The sequence below is a fragment of the Oryx dammah genome, unplaced genomic scaffold, assembly GCF_014754425.2.
Source record: "Oryx dammah isolate SB20612 unplaced genomic scaffold, SCBI_Odam_1.1 HiC_scaffold_19, whole genome shotgun sequence".
Taxonomy (NCBI): Eukaryota; Metazoa; Chordata; class Mammalia; order Artiodactyla; family Bovidae; genus Oryx; species Oryx dammah.
In genome coordinates, this window is record NW_024070203.1 from 38,664,083 (window position 1) to 38,670,934 (window position 6,852).

Consider the following 6,852-nt stretch of genomic DNA (forward strand, 5'->3'; position numbering starts at 1 on the left):
GGTTGTATTTTTCACTTTAACAATAAATCTAATAAGTTCAAAGACAGTTGTTGAACTCAAGAATTTTTCTTCCCTCATTTTTGATGCTGGTCTGTGAAATCCACCAGTGTAGACCTCGGGCATTTTTGTGTATATCGGGCCATTCTTTTTATCTTAGTTTAGTAACTACCCCGAATGATGTTTCCTCTGAAATTTTCTAAGAATTAGATACTGTTAGGTCAAAAGAGTTCTCTGCAGGCACAGCTCACCTTATTGCACTTCACAGATTATTGCTTTTTTACAAGTTGAAGGTTTGTGGCAACCTTGAGTAAACTAGTCTACTGGTGCCAGTTTCCAGCGGTGTTTGCTCAGTATCTGTCTTTGTATCCATTTTGATTGCTGATGTTGTTTAGCCGCTCAGTTCTGTCTGACTCTTTGCCATCCCAAGGACTGCAGCATGCCAGGCTTCCCTGTCCTTTACCATCTCCCAGAGTTTGCTCAAACTCATGTCCATTGAGTCAGTGATGCCATCCAAACATCTCATCCTCTGTCGCCCCCTTCTCCTCTTGCCTTCAATCTTTCCCGGCATCACGGTTTTTTCCATCAGCTCTTCACATCAGCTGGCCAAAGTATTGCAATTTCAGCTTCAGCATCAGTCTTTCCAATGAATATTCAGGGTTGATTTCCGTTAGGACTGACTGGTTTGACTTCCTTCCTGTCCAAGGGACTCTCAAGAGTCTTCTCCAGCACCACAATGTAAAAGCATCAATTTTGATAATTCTTGAAATACTTCAGATCTTTTCATTACCATGTTTGTGATGATGATCATGATCTTGGATGTTACCTACTACAAATTTCTGAAGGCTCAGATGATGGTTAGCATTTTTTAGCAATAAAGTGCTTTTTAACTAACATGTGTACACTAGTTTTTTTTAGAAATAACACTATTACACACTTAATAGACCATAGTTTTGTGTAAACATAACTGTTACATGCACTCGCACTAGAAACCAGCAGATTTGTGAGATTCACTTTCTTGCAGTATTAGCTTTACTGTCTGAGAAGGCAATGGTAACCCACTCCAGTGTTCTTGCCTGGAGAATCCCAGGGACGGGGAAGCCTGGTGGGCTGCTGTCTCTGGGGTCACACAGAGTCGGACACGACTGAAGCAACTCAGCAGCAGCAGCAGCTTTACTGTGGTGGTCTGGAATCAAATCTGCCGTGTCTCTGGATATGCCTATGCGTTTTTCTCATTAAGTTCAAATTTTTCAAAACCAATATCCTTTTATATGATAAATATTCAATGTTAAGATGAACAGCTGCAAATTCAAATTAGCCCAGTTAGGGGCTATTTATATTTGAATTTTCTGAAAACATTTGTGAAGGTTGAAGAAAAAAAAGTATGTAGGAATAATTGACCTAAGATCAAAAGCATGCCAAAGACTAAGGCATTATTTCTCTGAAAGAGGTTATTTGGAAAACTCAAAACATCTGGTTTATATTATAAAATATAAGCGTAGAAAGAGTAGCAGTCTTTGAGACATCAGCTTTTATATTTCTGGAATTTTACAATCTCTCTGTTCCCTGTTTCTTTAAAAACAAAATGAAACGTCTGTTTTACTGTTTACATTGGTTTCAGTTGGGGAGGGGCAGTGGTGTGAGGCTGGGAGAGTCATGTCACCGATGATATTAAAGGAGACCTGTGCGATTTCTTTCTTTACTTTTCATATCTCAATTCCCTGGCTGTTCAATTGAGTTCCTGAGGTGCTGACAGCTGGTAATACGCTAAACTGCAATCCACTTTCCCCAAGTTATTGATATTTCCTAACTGAGGTTTAATGGTGTGACTTGGCTTAGGTGAAAATGTGCCAAGGTCTTGGGTCTCCTGTGTTTCATCCAGGTTTGTTATAGTTCCAGGAACGTACTTGCCAGAGGCTAGAAAAACCATGTCACCTGCCGGTCCTCCCAAGGCAGATGGCTGTCAATTGCCTATGCTCTCAAAATGCCTCTACACAGACCAAAAAAGGGATTTAGCAGTAATTCTTTCTTTTGGGCTATTTGTCCTATTGACAAAAGCTGGTGCATCTCAGAGACTGAAAATTTCAATTCGGCAAAATTAATAGCTATTTACATTATAGAAAATCGTCTTTATTTATTTTAGAAAAAGCATTAAGAAAATAAAAGTTAAAATATCTGGTGGGCTTCCCTGGTGGCTCAATGGTAAAGATTCTGCCTGCCGTTATAGGAGATGTGGGCTTGATCTTTGGTCTGAGAAGTTCCCCTGGAGAAGCAAATGTCTATCCACTCCACTACTCTTGCCTGGAGAACCCCACGTACAGAGGATCCTGGCATGCTACAGTCCAAGGATCATTAAGAGTTGGACATGACTTAGCAACTGAACAACAAATATATAGTGCTAGTTAACACTGATGGCTGCATGGCACTATGAACTCATTAAATGTCAGTCATCATGAATCTTACATGCATTTTATCACAATAAAAAAGTCAGTAGAGAAAATTTATCTTGCTCTAGCGGCTGAGAATGTTGATGTTGACTATCATTGTAGCTGTGTGCTTTCTAGTGAGGTGAAGGTTAAGCTAGTGGGGCTAAGGAGGAATATTCCACACCTAGACTTATATATTGCTGGCACTAAAGCTTATCGATGGCAGGTGGTAGATAATTTGTATATATATATATATATATATATATATGGTATATCTTAGTAAAGCAATTTCTTCACAATAAGGATTTAACAATTGAAAAACAGTGTGGAGTCCATAGTTTATAGTAATTTGTTATTTTGGGGAAATTTTAAAACCTAACAACACGTGTTGAGAGGCTCACTGACTGCCAGTATCTTTCCTGGTTTGTTGTTGTTGTTTAGTCACTAAGTCATGTCTGACTTTTCTGTGACCTCATGGACTGTAACCTGCCAGGCTCCTCTGTCACCTACACCAAGCACATGTACAGTAATATTCATGAAGTGATTAAAAACTTTGTTCCTTTGAATAAAATGGCCATTAAGTAAGAGAGAAAATGGAGTTACCTTGTGGAGAGTTGGTCAACACATAGCTTTTGACAGAGATGTAACGAAGGAGGAAGTAAGAGGCAGGTGGGGCTTCCTTGGTGGCTCAGCAGTAAAGAATCCATCTGCGAGCGGGAGATGTGGGTTTGATCCCTGGGTTGGGAAGATCCCCTGGAGGAGGGCATGGCAACCCACTCCAGTATTCTTGCCTGGAAAACCCCATGGACTGAGGAGCCTGGTGGGCTGCAGTCCATGGGGCTGCAAAGAGTCAGACACGACTGAAGCAGCTGAGCATGCGTGCATGCAATAGGTAGATGAGCAGTTCTGAGGTCTACTATTTGGGATTCATCTGATCCCCATTCTTTCTTTCCCTTGTGAATGTCAGGGGTAGTGTATCATCTATTTTATCCAATACATCAGAACCATAATGACTGTGCTGAAACCCATGAGTTGCCTTCTTAAAATAACACAATTTCAATTAAAGATATGTTTGCTGAGCATGTACTATTTGCAGAGCATAGTGTTAGATGTTATGGAAGGAAATGGAGATTGATATGGCACAGATTATCTCAAGGAACTAGAAGTATTATAGAAAAGACAGGTGTCTGAAGGACAATCACACTCTAAGGAAAGAGGGTGTTAAATGCTGAAAGTGAAAGTGACCTGGAGGTTCACAGAGGAGAGAGAAAGAGCCACAAGAACTAGCTTTTAGTTGTGAGGTCATGGTGTATGTGGTGGGTCCTTTCAGAAAGGAGATGGTGTTGGAACAGTGGCTAAGAATTTGGCAAACTGAGAAAGAATTTTAAAACGGCAGAATTGAAAAGATAAGGCAAAGGCAAGGAATAGAAAATGCCCAGGTGTTGGGAAAATGCTGTAATTTTAATTTGGCTGGCAGAAGGTTGTTTGTAGGGAATCAGTAAGAGTTAAGATTAGGAATGTAGGTTGGCTCTACACGTCAGGATGAGGCATGTTGTGTTTAATCCAGAAAGCAATGGAAGACACTGACAGTTTCTGAGAAGGCAGTGACATGATCCAAGTCATGCTTCACTGATAGTGAGGACTGAACTAGGATGGTTTGGGAAGAGACCTGCCGAGCGGAAGCTGGTAGAATGCCCTGTGAGGAAGAGAGAGCAGAAGGAGTCGGGACCTGGGCCAGGCTGGAGGCAGTGGGGGGGGTGGGGGTGGGGGAGAAAAAGAGAAAGGCAGAATCTACATTTGGTTTGGCAACTAATCGGGTCCAGGTGGATTAAAAAGAGTTCTGGAAAGATGGCAACTTGAATGTGTCCAGGCTTCGTCTCCTGAGCCAATGCTTGCTGAAGCCAGCAGGCATGCCAGGCTGGAGGGTATGAGGCTGGATGGCCTCGTCTCCGGCGGATTCCAAGGTTGAGGCAGGATTTCTGCTCCGTTTGTTTGACAAGAGCCTGGAGTTAATGGGGAGAGCCTGGGTGAGGCAAGTAAATTGTATCTTGGTCTGCAAAGATAAGAGTATTCTTTTTAATTTTTAAAACTTTTTATTTTATATTGGAATCTAGCTGATTAACAATGTTGTGATAGTTTCAGGTGAACAGCAAAGCAACTCAACCATACACATATATGTGTCCATCCTCCCCCAAACTACCCCCTCATCCAGGCTGCCACAGAGCAGAGTTCCCCTGCGCTAGATAGTAGTGTTCTTATTGTTGGTAGAAACAGAAGGGAGGATCCTTGCCTTTCAGTATGGCTTATAAAAAGCTTAGAAGTCATTATTCCAGTCCTCACAGCAAGAAAAAAAATTAACAAGCTGAAAATCAACACCACTTATTAGACCCATCAGAGACCAAAGTCAAAGGGCAAACTGCCCCGCCCCCAAATTAGAGTGCTATAGGCAGACTCAGAGGATCACAGTTTATTGGAGCAGAGGTGCTGAAGCAGAAACCTCCACGGGAATCAGAACCAGGTTCCTTTTACCTAGTGCATCATACCCAGCTTTCAGCAAAAAATTACAAGACATACTAAAAGACGCAACACACAATTTGAAGAGACAAAGCAAGTATCAGAACCAGACTCAGATATGGCAGATGTTGGAATTATCAGACTGGGAATTTAAAACGGCTATGATTAATAGGCTAAAAATCCTAATTCAAAAAGTGGACAACATGCAAGAAGAAATGGGTAGTATAAACAGGGAGATGGAAACTCTAAGAACCAAAAGGAAGGCTTGGGAAAAAAAAATGAAGGGAAAAACCAGAAATGAAAAATGCCTTTGATGGACTCTCCAATAGTCTGGACACAGCTGAGGAAAGAATCAATGATCTTGAAATGTCAGTAGGCACTTATGAAACAATGCAAAGAGACAGAATGAAAAAGTTCAAACAAGATATGCAGGAACCATGGGACAATTACAAAAGGTGTTAATATGCAAAATAGGCAAGAAGAAAGAGAGAGGAATGGAAAAACCATTGAAACAATGATGATTGGGAATTTCCGAAAATTAATGATAGACATGGAACCACAGAGCCAGGAACTTCAGAAAACACCAGGCAGGATAAATACAAAAAGGGGAAAAAAACCACTTAGACATAGCACATTTAAACTTTAGAAAATCAAAGATACCAAATTTTTAAAGAAGCCCCAGGGTGGGATGGGGGCTGCAGCAGCAGCAGCAGCAGCAGCAGGGTGGGATGGGGGAGTATATTATTTATTTATAGAAGAGCAGGAATAAGAAGGGCTTCCCATGTGGCTCTAGTGGTAAAGAACCCACCTGCCAGTGCAGGAGAGATAAGAAACATGGATATCATCCCTGGGTTGGAAAGAACCCTTGGAGAAGGAAATGGCAACCCACTCCAGTATTCCTGCCTGGAGAATCCCAGGGACTGGCGGGTTGCAGTCCATGGAGTAACAAAGAGTCAGACATGACTGAAACAACTTAGCAGGGATGTGGGGATAAGAAGTACAGATACATCAAACTTTTATTCAGAAACCAGACTAGACTTGGATTGTTTACATGTCACTCTAGTGCTGGAAAATAGGCAATAATGTGCTTCGGCTACTGTGAATACAGAACTAAGACCAGGAATTCAATGCTTAGCCAAGATTATGATTAACTGACAGAATGAAAGGAAGATATTGGTGGATTTGTAAGGATTTAAAACTCTTATCACCCAGTGGGATGACTAATTTGTATTGGTATGTCCAGAACTTTGTCCATCTCAGCACTGAAAAGTCTGTCTCCTGGAAAACCCCTAATCTTAGGCAAATGAGACAACTGGTTACTGTAAAATATTACACAAGAAGAAAACCAGTATCAAGTGAAAAAAAAAAAACTACTTTGAGGTGGGTAGTTGTTATCAGTCAGGAAAGATTTTGTGCCCCCTCTTTTACTGGAACCCCTCTTTTCCTTTCCTAGAATTTGATAATATCTGGAACTATTTTTGGTTGGGGAAGGTGAGAATTCAGGTACTGGCATTTAGGGATAGAGACCAGAGATACTGCTAAATATCCTATCCTACAATGCACAGGACAGCACCCCTACCCCCCAAATGAAGAACTGTCTTGCTCAAGATGTCAGTAGTGCCAAGGTTGGGAAACCCTGGATTCAGGGAAGGTAATTAGAAATGGAGAGAGTTGTGAGTCCAAACCTCACTGCATTTACATATAGAAAACTTAAATGTAAGTGGAGAATCAAAGATTGTCTTGGGAAGTACACTGTAAGAGCTAACAAAAGGTACTTGAAATGAAAAAGGTGAAGTGGGCTTCCCTGATGGTCCAGTGGTGAAGAATCTGCCTGCCAATGCAGGGGACATGGGTTTGATCCCTGGTCAGGGAAGATCCCACATGCTGCGGAACAACTAATGCCACGAGCCACAAC